The sequence below is a fragment of the Centropristis striata genome, chromosome 2, assembly GCF_030273125.1.
Source record: "Centropristis striata isolate RG_2023a ecotype Rhode Island chromosome 2, C.striata_1.0, whole genome shotgun sequence".
NCBI classification, from domain to species: Eukaryota; Metazoa; Chordata; class Actinopteri; order Perciformes; family Serranidae; genus Centropristis; species Centropristis striata.
Genome location: NC_081518.1, coordinates 17,042,580 through 17,061,008, shown reverse-complemented (window position 1 = coordinate 17,061,008; position 18,429 = coordinate 17,042,580). Strand labels below are relative to the sequence as shown.

The 18,429-nt window shown below is 40.8% G+C and overlaps 1 pseudogene; it reads left to right on the top strand.

Moving 5' to 3' along the window:
* Positions 1–17,733, top strand: part of LOC131988561 (mucin-5AC-like) — a 33,073-nt pseudogene extending 15,340 nt beyond the window's left edge.
* The last annotated feature ends 696 nt before the right edge of the window (positions 17,734–18,429 follow it).

The following is an 18,429-nucleotide window of genomic DNA, read 5'->3' as shown; positions in this document are numbered from 1 at the left end:
TGTTGGAATGTCTTGTGTACTATACTGTACCTTTAAGAGGGATAACAGACAAAGAATGCTAGCTGATAACATGAACTCTATTTCTCCTCTTCTCACAGTGTATGCAGACAAGGAGCTCTCAAATGCTCAGGAGGGACACAACCATGTAGGTTTCTACATGTGGAAATACACCAAATCCCTATTAATATAATGAGCCAGCTGTTTGCATGTTATTCTTTTTAACTGTTGAATTCAACCAGTATTTGATATAGTCTTGTTAAACTCCTCGAAAGACCAGCAGAAGTCTGTTGACTGTTGTGGAAGGAAATATGCATGTGACATCTGGACTTTTGACATGATCATCATATTCATCATACTCTATGTTTTTTTTAAAATTACCCAGCCGAACTATCATGCCATCACCCCATGGTTTACTTTGATTGCTCCACGGCTGAACCTGGGACAACTGGGATAGAATGTCACAAGAGCTGCAACACTCTGGACATGCCTTGTGTAAGTACAGTAGAGCACACACACACACACACACACACACACACACACACACACACACACACACACACACTTACTGAAAACTAAAACTAAAACTGAATGCCTAATATAAAACTGATTTTAACCTTTACCATAAACACCTTGTTGCCCTCTACTATGGTTGGATGCAGGAGGAAACAGGCTGTACGTCAGGCTGCATGTGCCCTGATGGTCTGGTGTCAGATGGAACAGGAAGCTGTGTCAATGAGACTAGCTGTCCATGTCTGCACAATGGAAAGATCTACCAGCCTGGACAGACTCTGACTGAGGACTGCAACACCTGGTATGTACAGTGCTTTACAGCTTTATGTACTCATCAGTATACAGTTCCTACACTATGTATTCCTCCCCATCGATTGTCACCATTATCTGGTGTTTACATCATCAATAAGGCTGTGATAATGTGCTGTGACTCAAGTACAATGTTCACTGTGACCAGGCAGAGGCGGAGATATACTCGTGCAAACAGAGTGAACAGAAGGTTGAATTTACATGAATTTACAAAAAAAAAATGGATTGTAGCAGATGATAGCACAGTGAATGCGCATAATTTTTCTGCCCCATTTTAAGGACCTATTTACAAAAAATATTAGGCTAATATTATTATGGCCCAAACACACCCATAAAGTTTTTTGCCCCCTTTTTTGAGTGTGTATTTGAATCAAGAGTCAGACACGTCGACAAGATCAGTCTATGGTTCATTAATGTTCTATGTTCATCTACAAATCCAAAAGGTAACACACACATGCACACACAAACACACACACACATACACACACACACACACACACACACACACACACAGAGTCCTGTTTCATACAGTGAGCGTATTTGCGGTCTATTCGTTTATTTCCCTTGTTTTCTTGTAATTCAGAACAAGTTTCCATGATTGATTTTTGTTGTTTTTGTTTGGTGTGTATCTCTCCAGCTACTGCAGTGGAAGGAAGTTCACATGTACCAATAATGTGTGCGATGCAGTATGTGGGATCTATGGCGATGGTCACTACATCACATTTGATGATAAGAGGTTTGACTTCAGTGGAGAGTGTGAATTCACACTGCTACAGGTAAAGTGGCAGACAGACAGATGTAAAGTAAACAAATAGTAATCTTTAAGACCTGATCGATTGGTGCCAAACCTTTGGTTACCATGGTAACATTTGATATTTGATTACAGTGTATCTATCATGTGTATCTTAGACAGTACCGCCACCACAAACAAATTCAGATTATTTTAATAAAACAATAATATAATCAATGATCTGCCTCTCTTGCCATATCGTGAACAACCATTAAATGACTCCATGATGCATGCAGCTTGATAAGCTTTTTACACAACAGCAGGACACCATCACGTTGGTTAGCTTGCTGAGCAGCTGGAGGCATGCAACTCTTTAATGCAACATGGTCTCACAGGAATTTGTGAAATAGCCACGGATTCGCTTAACTCAAAATCTGTGGAATAGCCGCATAAAAATGGATTTTGATTACATTTCTAGTGAGAAATATATGTTTTATTTACTAAATATTCACTCAGTGAAAGTACATAATCACTTTGTATGTTGGAATAGCCACGGGATATGACTGTCATTAACTTGCATTGTAGCGAAATCTGTGTCAGTTTCACGGAAATTTGAGTGATTCCGTGGCTATTCCACAGATTTTGAGTTAAGCGAATCCGTGGCTGTTATGTCTTGTTCCATTACTCCTCTGCAAAGATGAAATGATCCCCTGATGAAAATATGTCCAAACTAAGGTGGTTCAATACTAAACAGCTCAGTAAGCTTTCTAATTTTAAGGCGTCCACCTCTAATGATTTGGCCCTCCTCTCTTTTAATTTTCCCCAGCCATCTTTCTCCTTACGCTTCCTACTTGACATTTTCTCGCACTCTTGTTTGTGTTTTTGTTTAAATTTTTTTATTTTTTTCCCACATAATAATTTAAGTATTGCCGTAATTATGTATTGCCGTATTTTTTTTTTTTTACATTAATATCGCTATTTAGATTTTTTTTTTGATGAACCAAAAAGGCTGCAGATGGAGTCTGTCGGACGGCCGTTCTGGACTTTGACAGAATTTAATGTTGGTCAGTCCACCACAGCTACCAATAAAACTAATATATAGAAAGTTTCTTCTTGGGTGTAGATACAATGAATAACTATTGCAGGACAAATCTAGACCAGTCATTGATAATGCTTTTTAAAACCTTAGGATTGTAACTTGCTGCCTTGTAATTGCATCCGGTGTCTTTGCTTTAATCAGGACTACTGTGGAACCAAGCAGAACAAAGGAAGCTTCAGAATTATTACTGAGAATGTCCCATGTGGAACCACAGGAACTACCTGCTCCAAAACCATCAAGATCTTCCTGGGGGTAAACACAACACATAAACACAAGATCAGTGGTTGGATAATGATTATGGCCCAAATGATAATCATCAAGTCTGGGACCTTTTATTATTTCACAATGAATAAGCCTAATAATGCCTTTGATAAGTCAGCATTAAAAATATGTATTGCCAGCCCCCACAATATATCCTGTGCAAACATTGAGTGGCATTGTCTTTATATTCAGTCAATTTGTGTCAGTTTCTTTCCAGCTATCAGGGAACCAAGTTACTTTTTACAAAATAGCATTTAACTCGATTAAAACTAGAGAAAAACACCTAGAAAATATTTATCATATTTACTTGTACATTAATATTTACTTGTTCTAGCACACTTAACTGCTAACTAATAAGGTGTATGTTTATTTGATTTTAATTACCACAGGATAATGAATACCAACTTAAAGATGAGGACTTCCAGGTGGTGAAGGGCAAGAACAAGGTGTCACCTGCTCAGGTACAAAAGATGGGCATTTACCTGGTGGTGACGATCAAGCAGGGAATTGTGCTCATGTGGGACAAGAAGACGAGTCTTTTCATCAAAATCAGCCCGAAGTTCCAGGTAAACAGTCTGTCATGGACAATCAGTTGGGCTAATATGCAATACACAAAAAGCTGAGTGTCAATCTAGACATGGAATCTTCATAGACTGTCACAGTAAAGTGAAAACCCTGGTAGGGATCTGACCTAAATCCAGAAAGCAGGATTACTTTTGGAGGACAACTTTATTTTTATTTACAGAACAAGAAAAGGTCAAACAACTTAAACAGAAAATAAGGTAAATAAAAAAAATTAAAATAAAGAGTAGATATTTACAACACCAGTTGTTGTTAACGTTGATTTCTGATACTTAATAGGTAGGAGGAGGGTTATTGTGTGGCCATACATATATGCTGATAAGCAAATCAGCAGACAGACAGACAGACAGACAGACAGACCAATGGTGGAATTTTATGTAAATGCTACAGATGCGTATGTGTGTGTGAGTGTGTGTGTGAAAGTGTGTGTGTACTTTGTATTTATAAGTGTTTGTATATATGTGTGTGTTACTTCAGTGTTTTCATGAAAGCTTTGTGAAAGCTAACAGGTGACAAGAGGTGATTTCCTCAGAGCTAACATAGCAGTAAGTCCTGTCATTGGATTTCCTCTCTTAGGGTCAGGTCTGTGGTCTGTGTGGAAACTACGATGGCAACAGCAGGAATGACTTCACCACACGCTCCAAGGAGACAGTGGCAGATGTTCTAGAATTTGGTAACAGTTGGAAGGTTTCATCCAGCTGCCCAAATGCTGAGCTAATCTCTGATCCCTGTGCCTCTAACCGCTACCGAGCTGCCTGGTCCCAGAAACAGTGTAGCGTTATCATCAGTGTCTCCTTCAAGATCTGTCATTCACAGGTAACCATGGTGAAAGTATCATACTCACATAAGACACACAAACGTATGGACATACTGGAACACAAACAGTATCACAACAGTATATTATTGTTTGTTCAAGGTTGACCCTGGTCCATACTTTGATTCTTGTGTGAGAGACACTTGTGCTTGTGACACCGGTGGGGATTGTGAGTGTCTCTGTACTGCTGTGGCTGCTTATGCAAAAGCATGTAATGAAGCTGGGGTCTGCGTCAAATGGAGAAGTCCAAAGCTATGCCGTAAGTTTGGCCACCATCACACCAAGAAAATCTTAGCTACAGGATACGAGGATTTGTAGCGAATATCTTTTAACATTTAAAATTTGTCCTTAATATTAAGCTACACCTGGATTTTTGTAACAACAATTAAGAAGTACTTGTTTTGTTTCTTGCAGCTATTTTCTGTGACTATTATAACGCCGATGGTGATTGTGAGTGGCACTACAAGCCTTGTGGAGCTGACTGTATGAAGACATGTAGGAATCCATCAGGAAACTGTTCCAACCTCATCACTTCCCTGGAAGGTACATTACACAGGTCTTTTGGCATATCATCCTGTTGACTGGTAGAATCTGTGTTTTGGAGCCTGGGTCAACTGGCTGATAAACCTGTCCTCTGTTCAGACATAAAAGTGAATATGTGAACATGCGAACATGTTTTTGATCCAGTTTCTTACCAAACTTTTTAAATTCACGTGAGAAAAACATAGTGTTCAATCTGTGGCTCACAAATGAAGCCAAGAAGAAAAAAACTAAGACAATAACCCCAAGTAGACTTGCTATGTTTCTTCTCTGCTATGTGCGTTCTATAAATCATTGATTCACAATCCCCAAGCCCCAGACCTGCATAGGGTCAAGATTTGTGACCAGGTCTTAATAATGGCCTATGTAACGGTGAGTGCATTTTTGCGAATGCTAACTAAATGAATTACATATGACAAATGGTGACCATCTTTCAGACCTGCACTGCAAAAAAAGAAAAGTTGGGTGAACTCAAAATTTCAAGGCAACAAACTTTGATAAAATTTTAAGTTGGACAATTAAACTAAATATTTTAAGTTTTGTTTTTGAGTTTGCTCAACTCTGAATTCTGATTTTTGTCAACTCAACTGTAAGTTGTACTAACTTATAATTTTACATTGTAATAACTTTTAATCCTTACTTCTGCTAACTTGCAATGTGCTGAATTGGCACGATTGTAACGCCGCGATGAAATGTCAGTTAATGTTCCAACCACAATTTTGAGTTAGCATTGATACGCTAATGGCTACTCTTGTAGCTGTAACAAGCAGGGCCGCTAGCATCAGTTAGCCGCTAGCATCAGTTAGCCGCTAGCATTAGTTAGCCGCTAGCTTTCGCTAATGAATTTCACCGCTTTTCCGCATTTCACAACAAAGAAATAAGAGCTACCAGAACTATTGTCCCTTGTTTTGAACCCCAACTTAAAGATATAAGTAACAAGAACTCAAAAACTTGTTTTTGAGCATACAACTGGCTTCCTTCGGCAACATTATTGCCCTAAATGTCAATAATTTATATTTCCAAGTTTTACCAACTTAAATCACTGTTTTAGGCCAAAAAATACAAGTTGGCTTTTTTGCAGTGTGGGTGCTATCAGTAAGGTGGTTCACTAACAAAGGCCATGGCAATATGGAATTAAGTTTAGAAACGTTTTAATGCATGTGGATAGTCTGGATGATGTTGGAGAGGATGAAAGGATTAGGGTGGGAGGATGGATGGGTGAGGGTCGATGGTAGAGATCGGCAACGATGCGGGTCGGCTAGAGGCGTGGAGATGGAAGGCTACCAAGGGAGTTGATGTTTTTTTCCCCTTTTGAAACAATAACAGTCAATGAGTTTTAAATGTTGCAAATGTGTTTACAGGTTGCAAATATAACATATGTTTATATTTTTATACTAAATATATTTGACCTTATCTCTGTTTTACTTGGGTTATTATCATTAAACAAAACCTTGGGTTTCAAGCCATTCCTTTAGGGAAAGTGATGCCACGACTCGACGTTGCCTCGTTTTTTTATGTTGTGACATTATGAAGAAGTAATGCCTCCATGCTTTCACTGACTCAAGAGGATTAACAAACTACGTAAGAATACATTAACAAGTAGCCCAATTCATTTAATGGACAGATATATAAATGTATTTGCCTCTCTTGACTCTCAGCTGAACAGAACATGTTGGTGTCCTTTCAAAGACCTTCATTTGACTTTAATTAATTTTAAATACATGTGCATCTGTGCTTATTATCTATGTCACACATCTACAGTGGTTCCTGAAAGTCACCAGTTAAAACAGTCAAACAAAATGAAACATCTGTTGCTCTGAAATGGTCATGACCCTGCTGGAATTCTGCAGGGTGAATCCAAGATTGCAATATCAATTTTGACAACCGGACACACAACAACCCGACATTTTCAAGCTCGTAGCAGTTTAAATTCTATGTTGGAAGCTTGCTAACTCATCTGGATGGATGTGGCAAACGACAACACGCACACAGATATTTTTGGATGACATTATCTATAAAAGGGACTATATGATTCAGCAAACAACAAGGGTTGTCATCATGACCTTTCAGCATTCAGGGTATAAAGAAAATGCTTAATGTGTTGCAGGCTGCTATCCACAGTGTCCCCCCACTGAGCCCTACTTTGATGAAGACTCCATGAAGTGCGTAGCCTGGGGCCAATGCGGCTGCTATGATAACAATGGCATCCATTACAACATTGGAGAGAAGGTTCCATCCAGCAACTGTCACACTTGGTATGTTTCATGGAGGATTCATGACACAAAGGGCTCAGCACACTGTAGAAAATGATGCATACATCACAATTGGATATGCATGCTCATGATGTAAAATAACTGAAAAAGAAAAAAAACTAAATAACTGCATAGAAATAAAAATCTTTACATTTTTTCATTATTATACAAAACGTTCGAGTGATTGAATCCTTACTTCAACCAATCAGCATAGAGCATATTGACAGATCAATCAAATAGCCACTGAACCATGAATCATTGCCAAAATGCAATGCCTGGATATCTGACTCACAAGCATTGAGAATTTTAAGCATCACATTTCCAATCATGTTCTTTGCATTCTCACTTTGCAATTTTTGGACAGTTAAAGTGTAAGAATGCCAGTCAACAAGAAACAACATCTCTTCCAGGGAGGCATTTAAAAATCAGCAGCAGAGGGTAACATAATAGACCCCAATTTGCAGGCCTGATACCAGCAGCAAGAAAGGCTGTAGATGATAGTGGATAAAATGGCTGTGATGGGTTAACTGGCCAGGTTAGGTTAACTGTTGACTGTGTATCTAAGTATTTATGGTTGTCTTTGTGTGTCAGCCTTTGATAGTCTGGTGAATTATGCACGGTCATCCAGCTGGGATCGGCTATAAAACATGGTTTCGATGGATGGATGACTGCCCATACATTAATTTGAGATTATCAGCAACACTGAGGCCAAATCTACACAAAAAGTCTGTCAATCAAGAAGAAAGATCAGTTCATAACATTAATCTGCACCACTGCATCCTTCTACAGTTTGCCTTATGATAATCTAATTTAGTTTATTTGATCATTTAATTTAAAATTTAGTTTGGACAGAAAAAGATCACAGATTGGGGGTGTGTATTAAAAATGACTTATACTTAATTACACTTAATGTAACGTGCTGCATTCTTATGGCCAGGCAAAGTGGCTAATTATTTATTTCTTCATAGAAATGGAGGTGCAGTACTCATCTTCCTTTTCTGCTGTCACATCAATAAACGTTGCTAAAAGGCTAAAAAAAATCACGATCTTCACAAAAACATGGTATCACAGCAGCTTTTTAACAGCATCATGGAGTTAACAGGAAGGGTAAAAGAACACCACTGTAAAGAAAGCAGTGTGCTGGATTTATAACTCAAAACAATACCAGAGCATCACTGTGAGAAAGAAGGATGACAATAATAATTGTATTTGATTATCTTGTTTTCATCACCCAGTCATAGGTAAGGCTTACATTTAGCCAATTACCGGATATGCCATAAACTTTATTACTGAAAAAGTTGTTGATCACTTGCAGCCCCTAACAGCTGGTTTGAATAACCGAAACCATGAGAGGTCCTTGGGTAGAGAATGTTAATAATGTGCACAAGAAGTTCTTGAATAATTAGCTGTTGACAAACAGATGCATTCATGCTTACACCTGGCAAAGACTTTCAATAGATAGATGTAATCCTTTGGTTTTGAATACCCTTTTTCTTCAAAAAAAGAGAAGAAGAAGCAGTGACAGAGTACAATAGCCTATTTGTCTAAATATGATTAAAACACAGAGCTTGGACACACTGTGCACTGGAAGAATTCATTTTCTAAATATATACGGCAGGGAAACATCCTTGATGCAGTGCTTCAAAGCTGATGGGTCTCTTTTAATGCATACTTTTCAGCTTTCACCACATTTTGACTACTATTGTGGAAACCTATGCGTACTTTGGATTAGTCACTGAATATCGATCAGATACAGATCGATCTTGGAGGCTAGCTGTTATGTCTGGTAAACCCGAACCATTAGACCTACTTGTAAATTGGAGGAAAGTTCAAGTCTGTGTCCAATAGTTTTAAATAAGGCAGAGGGTCACTCTGAATTGAGGAGAGTGCCTGTGACAAGATATAGACATTTCTTTAACAACTACTTGTGAACTGTTTAGTACCTAGAGGTTCCCAGGTGTCAATTACTGTATTCTGATTTGCTCCAGAACAGCCTAATCATAGCAGAATTTGCTGTGTTAATGAAATTGTCTACTTGTGGTTGATTTACATCTTCATATATGCTATAAATGATGACATTTCCCTTCTATTTTATAGCTCCTGTACAGTCTCTGGAATAAAGTGCAGCTACAATGTGAACAGTGAGTAAACACAAACACACAAGTACATGCACGCATGTATGCACACACAAACACACAGATATATGTACATAAATACTATATACATGTAAATCATTCATGTAGATCTGTGGGCTACACTGTCGTGGTTAGGTGGTTTGTGTGTGTGTGTGCGTGCGTGCGTGTGTGTGTGTGAGTGAGTGAGTGTGTATATTCAAGGACAAACCATCGCCAACTGACTACCTCAGACATAAGTTACAGTAACACAAACAGTTATGTTTTATTATATACGTATAAATATAACACTGATAACATGATACTCTTATTTTGTAGATTGTACTTGCTACGTTAAAGGAAAAACCTTTGAATATGGGGAAACCATTTACAACACAACTGATGGGTTAGGACACTGCATCGCAGCTGAGTGTGGGGCCAATGGGACCGTGATTAGAAGCATGTACCCATGCGTGAGTACCACCACAATTGGCCCTACAACTACCTTTACATTCAGCACGACTGGAGAAACAACTTCAGGTGAGGAAATCTATGGAGCATTATCTCAATACTTGCTTTTGAAATCCCAATAACTACTAGAAAATGCACTTTTAATTGTTAAGGACAACCAAAAAATACAAACACAAAAATAAAATAAGTGATAAAAATAATATGATGTTATATGTGAAGTATTTATTGTGCAATGTTCAAAATATGTCTGATTTTGCCACAGTTGTTACTACATCACTGACACTGGGAACCACTCCTGAATCAACGACCACATCACAGGAAACAACAGTGGAGACTGAGACAACAACAGCAAAAAAACAACAAACCACTGGCCCAATCAAAATTTCTACCACATCTATAGTAAGAACAACAACAGGCCCTGAAACAACAGTTGTAACATCAAAACCTTCTGTTAGTACCACAACCACTGAAGCACCATCCACAACAACTAAGGGAACCACATCCAAATCTGTGGAAACAACAACATCACAAGAGACAACGGCTAAGGTTGAGACAACAAAACCACCTAAAGTAGTCACCACTGGCCCAACAACAACCTCTACAACAGCTGTTGTTGAAACGACCACCTCAGTTTCAGGAGTTACCACAACAGGCCCTGAAACAACAGTTGTAACATCAAAACCTTCTGTCAGTACTACAACTACTGAAGCACCATCCACAACAACGAAGGGAACCACATCCAAATCTGTGGAAACAACAACATCACAAGAGACAACGGTGAAGGTTGAGACAACAAAACCACCTAAAGTAGTCACCACTGGCCCAACAACAACCTCTACTACAGCTGTTGTTGAAACTACAACCTCAGTTTCAGGAGTTACCACAACAGGCCCTGAAACAACAGTTGTAACATCAAAACCTTCTGTCAGTACCACAACTACTGAAGCACCATCCACAACAACGAAGGGAACCACATCCAAATCTGTGGAAACAACAACATCACAAGAGACAACGGAGAAGGTTGAGACAACAAAACCACCTAAAGTAGTCACCACTGGCCCAACAACAACCTCTACTACAGCTGTTGTTGAAACTACCACCTCAGTTTCAGGTGTCACAACAACAGGCCCTGAAACAACAGTTGTAATATCAAAACCTTCTGTTAGTACCACAACTACTGAAGCACCATCCACAACAACTAAGGGAACCACATCCAAATCTGTGGAAACAACAACATCACAAGAGACAACGGTTAAGGTTGAGACAACAAAACCACCTAAAGTAGTCACCACAGGCCCAACAACAACCTCTACTACAGCTGTTGTTGAAACTACCACCTCAGTTTCAGGTGTCACAACAACAGGCCCTGAAACAACAGTTGTAACATCAAAACCTTCTGTTAGTACCACAACTACTGAAGCACCATCCACAACAACGAAGGGAACCACATCCAAATCTGTGGAAACAACAACATCACAAGAGACAACGGTTAAGGTTGAGACAACAAAACCACCTAAAGTAGTCACCACTGGCCCAACAACAACCTCTACTACAGCTGTTGTTGAAACTACCACCTCAGTTTCAGGAGTTACCACAACAGGCCCTGAAACAACAGTTGTAACATCAAAACCTTCTGTTAGTACCACAACCACTGAAGCACCATCCACAACAACTAAGGGAACCACATCCAAATCTGTGGAAACAACAACATCACAAGAGACAACGGTGAAGGTTGAGACAACAAAACCACCTGAAGTAGTCACCACTGGCCCAACAACAACCTCTACTACAGCTGTTGTTGAAACTACCACCTCAGTTTCAGGAGTTACCACAACAGGCCCTGAAACAACAGTTGTAACATCAAAACCTTCTGTTAGTACCACAACTACTGAAGCACCATCCACAACAACGAAGGGAACCACATCCAAATCTGTGGAAACAACAACATCACAAGAGACAACGGTTAAGGTTGAGACAACAAAACCACCTAAAGTAGTCACCACTGGCCCAACAACAACCTCTACTACAGCTGTTGTTGAAACTACCACCTCAGTTTCAGAAGTTACCACAACAGGCCCTGAAACAACAGTTGTAACATCAAAACCTTCTGTTAGTACCACAACAACTGAAGCACCATCCACAACAACGAAGGGAACCACATCCAAATCAGTGGAAACAACAACATCACAAGAGACAACGGTTACGGTTGAGACAACAAAACCACCTAAAGTAGTCACCACTGGCCCAACAACAACCTCTACTACAGCTGTTGTTGAAACTACCACCTCAGTTTCAGGTGTCACAACAACAGGCCCTGAAACAACAGTTGTAACATCAAAACCTTCTGTTAGTACCACAACAACTGAAGCACCATCCACAACAACCAAGGGAACCACATCCAAATCTGTGGAAACAACAACATCACAAGAGACAACGGTTAAGGTTGAAACAACAAAACCACCTAAAGTAGTCACCACTGGCCCAACAACAACCTCAACTACAGCTGTTGTTGAAACTACCACCACAGTTTCAGAAGTTACCACAACAGGCCCTGAAACAACAGTTGTAACATCAAAACCTTCTGTTAGTACCACAACAACTGAAGCACCATCCACAACAACGAAGGGAACCACATCCAAATCTGTGGAAACAACAACATCACAAGAGACAACGGTTAAGGTTGAGACAACAAAACCACCTAAAGTAGTCACCACTGGCCCAACAACAACCTCTACTACAGCTGTTGTTGAAACTACCACCTCAGTTTCAGGAGTTACCACAACAGGCCCTGAAACAACAGTTGTAACATCAAAACCTTCTGTTAGTACCACAACAACTGAAACACCATCCACAACAACGAAGGGAACCACATCCAAATCTGTGGAAACAACAACATCACAAGAGACAACGGTTAAGGTTGAGACAACAAAACCACCTAAAGTAGTCACCACTGGCCCAACAACAACCTCTACTACAGCTGTTGTTGAAACTACCACCTCAGTTTCAGGAGTTACCACAACAGGCCCTGAAACAACAGTTGTAACATCAAAACCTTCTGTTAGTACCACAACCACTGAAGCACCATCCACAACAACTAAGGGAACCACATCCAAATCCGTGGAAACAACAACATCACAAGAGACAACGGTTAAGGTTGAGACAACAAAACCACCTAAAGTAGTCACCACTGGCCCAACAACAACCTCTACTACAGCTGTTGTTGAAACTACCACCTCAGTTTCAGGAGTTACCACAACAGGCCCTGAAACAACAGTTGTAACATCAAAACCTTCTGTTAGTACCACAACAACTGAAGCACCATCCACAACAACGAAGGGAACCACATCCAAATCTGTGGAAACAACAACATCACAAGAGACAACGGTTAAGGTTGAGACAACAAAACCACCTAAAGTAGTCACCACTGGCCCAACAACAACCTCTACTACAGCTGTTGTTGAAACTACCACCTCAGTTTCAGGAGTTACCACAACAGGCCCTGAAACAACAGTTGTAACATCAAAACCTTCTGTTAGTACCACAACCACTGAAGTACCTTCCACAACAACAAAGGGAACCACATCCAAATCTGTGGAAACAACAACATCACAAGAGACAACGGTTACGGTTGAGACAACAAAACCACCTAAAGTAGTCACCACTGGCCCAACAACAACCTCTACTACAGCTGTTGTTGAAACTACCACCTCAGTTTCAGGAGTTACCACAACAGGCCCTGAAACAACAGTTGTAACATCAAAACCTTCTGTTAGTACCACAACAACTGAAGCACCATCCACAACAACGAAGGGAACCACATCCAAATCTGTGGAAACAACAACATCACAAGAGACAACGGTTAAGGTTGAGACAACAAAACCACCTAAAGTAGTCACCACTGGCCCAACAACAACCTCTACTACAGCTGTTGTTGAAACTACCACCTCAGTTTCAGGAGTTACCACAACAGGCCCTGAAACAACAGTTGTAACATCAAAACCTTCTGTTAGTACCACAACAACTGAAGCACCATCCACAACAACGAAGGGAACCACATCCAAATCTGTGGAAACAACAACATCACAAGAGACAACGGTTAAGGTTGAGACAACAAAACCACCTAAAGTAGTCACCACTGGCCCAACAACAACCTCTACTACAGCTGTTGTTGAAACTACCACCTCAGTTTCAGGAGTTACCACAACAGGCCCTGAAACAACAGTTGTAACATCAAAACCTTCTGTTAGTACCACAACCACTGAAGTACCTTCCACAACAACAAAGGGAACCACATCCAAATCTGTGGAAACAACAACATCACAAGAGACAACGGTTACGGTTGAGACAACAAAACCACCTAAAGTAGTCACCACTGGCCCAACAACAACCTCTACTACAGCTGTTGTTGAAACTACCACCTCAGGTTCAGGAGTTACCACAACAGGCCCTGAAACAACAGTTGTAACATCAAAACCTTCTGTTAGTACCACAACAACTGAAGCACCATCCACAACAACGAAGGGAACCACATCCAAATCTGTGGAAACAACAACATCACAAGAGACAACGGTTAAGGTTGAGACAACAAAACCACCTAAAGTAGTCACCACTGGCCCAACAACAACCTCTACTACAGCTGTTGTTGAAACTACCACCTCAGTTTCAGGAGTTACCACAACAGGCCCTGAAACAACAGTTGTAACATCAAAACCTTCTGTTAGTACCACAACCACTGAAGCACCATCCACAACAACTAAGGGAACCACATCCAAATCGGTGGAAACAACAACATCACAAGAGACAACGGTTAAGGTTGAGACAACAAAACCACCTAAAGTAGTCACCACTGGCCCAACAACAACCTCTACTACAGCTGTCGTTGAAACTACCACCTCAGTTTCAGGAGTTACCACAACAGGCCCTGAAACAACAGTTGTAACATCAAAACCTTCTGTTAGTACCACAACTACTGAAGCACCATCCACAACAACGAAGGGAACCACATCCAAATCTGTGGAAACAACAACATCACAAGAGACAACGGTTAAGGTTGAGACAACAAAACCACCTAAAGTAGTCACCACTGGCCCAACAACAACCTCTACTACAGCTGTTGTTGAAACTACCACCTCAGTTTCAGGAGTTACCACAACAGGCCCTGAAACAACAGTTGTAACATCAAAACCTTCTGTTAGTACCACAACAACTGAAGCACCATCCACAACAACCAAGGGAACCACATCCAAATCTTTAGAAACAACAACATCACAAGAGACAACGGTTAAGGTTGGGACAACAAAACCACCTAAAGTAGTCACCACTGGCCCAACAACAACTTCTACTACAACTGTTGTTGAAACTACCACCTCAGTTTCAGGAGTTACCACAACAGGCCCTGAAACAACAGTTGTAACATCAAAACCTTCTGTTAGTACCACAACAACTGAAGCACCATCCACAACAACGAAGGGAACCACATCCAAATCTGTGGAAACAACAACATCACAAGAGACAACGGTTAAGGTTGAGACGACAAAACCACCTAAAGTAGTCACCACTGGCCCAACAACAACCTCTACTACAGCTGTTGTTGAAACTACCACCTCAGTTTCAGGAGTTACGACAACAGGCCCTGAAACAACAGCTGTAACATCAAAACCTTCTGTTAGTACCACAACCACTGAAGCACCATCCACAACAACTAAGGGAACCACATCCAAATCTGTGGAAACAACAACATCACAAGAGACAACGGTTAAGGTTGAGACAACAAAACCACCTAAAGTAGTCACCACTGGCCCAACAACAACCTCTACTACAGCTGTTGTTGAAACTACCACCTCAGTTTCAGGAGTTACCACAACAGGCCCTGAAACAACAGTTGTAACATCAAAACCTTCTGTTAGTACCACAACTACTGAAGCGCCATCCACAACAACCAAGGGAACCACATCCAAATCTGTGGAAACAACAACATCACAAGAGACAACAGTTAAGGTTGAGACAACAAAACCACCTAAAGTAGTCACCACTGGCCCAACAACAACCTCTACTACAGCTGTTGTTGAAACTACCACCTCAGTTTCAGGAGTTACCACAACAGGCCCTGAAACAACAGTTGTAACATCAAAACCTTCTGTTAGTACCACAACAACTGAAGCACCATCCACAACAACCAAGGGAACCACATCCAAATCTTTAGAAACAACAACATCACAAGAGACAACGGTTAAGGTTGGGACAACAAAACCACCTAAAGTAGTCACCACTGGCCCAACAACAACTTCTACTACAACTGTTGTTGAAACTACCACCTCAGTTTCAGTAGTTACCACCACAGGCCCTGAAACAACAGTTGTAACATCAAAACCTTCTGTTAGTACCACAACCACTGAAGCACCATCCACAACAACTAAGGGAACCACATCCAAATCTGTGGAAACAACAACATCACAAGAGACAACAGTTAAGGTTGAGACAACAAAACCACCTAAAGTAGTCACCACTGGCCCAACAACAACCTCTACTACAGCTGTTGTTGAAACTACCACCTCAGTTTCAGGTGTCACAACAACAGGCCCTGAAACAACAGTTGTAACATCAAAACCTTCTGTTAGTACCACAACTACTGAAGCGCCATCCACAACAACGAAGGGAACCACATCCAAATCTGTGGAAACAACAACATCAGAAGAGACAACGGTTAAGGTTGAGACAACAAAACCACCTAAAGTAGTCACCACTGGCCCAACAACAACCTCTACCACAGCTGTTGTTGAAACTACCACCTCAGTTTCAGGTGTCACAACAACAGGCCCTGAAACAACAGTTGTAACATCAAAACCTTCTGTTAGTACCACAAGTACTGAAGCACCATCCACAACAACTAAGGGAACCACATCCAAATCTGTGGAAACAACAACATCACAAGAGACAACGGTTAAGGTTGAGACAACAAAACCACCTAAAGTAGTCACCACTGGCCCAACAACAACCTCTACTACAGCTGTTGTTGAAACTACAACCACAGTTTCAGGAGTTACCACAACAGGCCCTGAAACAACAGTTGTAACATCAAAACCTTCTGTTAGTACCACAACCACTGAAGTACCTTCCACAACAACAAAGGGAACCACATCCAAATCTGTGGAAACAACAACATCACAAGAGACAACGGTTACGGTTGAGACAACAAAACCACCTAAAGTAGTCACCACTGGCCCAACAACAACCTCTACTACAGCTGTTGTTGAAACTACCACCACAGTTTCAGGAGTTACCACAACAGGCCCTGAAACAACAGTTGTAACATCAAAACCTTCTGTTAGTACCACAACTACTGAAGCGCCATCCACAACAACGAAGGGAACCACATCCAAATCTGTGGAAACAACAACATCACAAGAGACAACGGTTAAGGTTGAGACAACAAAACCACCTAAAGTAGTCACCACTGGCCCAACAACAACCTCTACTACAGCTGTTGTTGAAACTACCACCTCAGTTTCAGGAGTTACCACAACAGGCCCTGAAACAACAGTTGTAACATCAAAACCTTCTGTTAGTACCACAACCACTGAAGTACCTTCCACAACAACAAAGGGAACCACATCCAAATCTGTGGAAACAACAACATCACAAGAGACAACGGTTACGGTTGAGACAACAAAACCACCTAAAGTAGTCACCACTGGCCCAACAACAACCTCTACTACAGCTGTTGTTGAAACTACCACCTCAGTTTCAGGAGTTACCACAACAGGCCCTGAAACAACAGTTGTAACATCAAAACCTTCTGTTAGTACCACAACCACTGAAGCACCATCCACAACAACTAAGGGAACCACATCCAAATCTGTGGAAACAACAACATCACAAGAGACAACGGTTACGGTTGAGACAACAAAACCACCTAAAGTAGTCACCACTGGCCCAACAACAACCTCTACTACAGCTGTTGTTGAAACTACCACCTCAGTTTCAGGAGTTACCACAACAGGCCCTGAAACAACAGTTGTAACATCAAAACCTTCTGTTAGTACCACAACCACTGAAGCACCATCCACAACAACTAAGGGAACCACATCCAAATCTGTGGAAACAACAACATCACAAGAGACAACGGTTAAGGTTGAGACAACAAAACCACCTAAAGTAGTCACCACTGGCCCAACAACAACCTCTACTACAGCTGTTGTTGAAACTACCACCTCAGTTTCAGGAGTTACCACAACAGGCCCTGAAACAACAGTTGTAACATCAAAACCTTCTGTTAGTACCACAACCACTGAAGCACCATCCACAACAACTAAGGGAACCACATCCAAATCTGTGGAAACAACAACATCACAAGAGACAACGGTTAAGGTTGAGACAACAAAACCACCTAAAGTAGTCACCACTGGCCCAACAACAACCTCTACTACAGCTGTTGTTGAAACGACCACCTCAGTTTCAGGAGTTACCACAACAGGGCCTGAAACTACAGTTGTAACATCAAAACCTTCTGTCAGTACCACAACTACTGAAGCTCCATCCACAACAACCAAGGGAACCACATCCAAATCTGTGGAAACAACAACATCAAAAGAGACAACAGTTAAGGTTGAGACAACAAAACCACCTAAAGTAGTCACCACTGGCCCAACAACAACCTCTACTACAGCTGTTGTTGAAACTACCACCTCAGTTTCTGGAGTCACAACAACAGGCCCTGAAACAACAGTTGTAACATCAAAACCTTCTGTTAG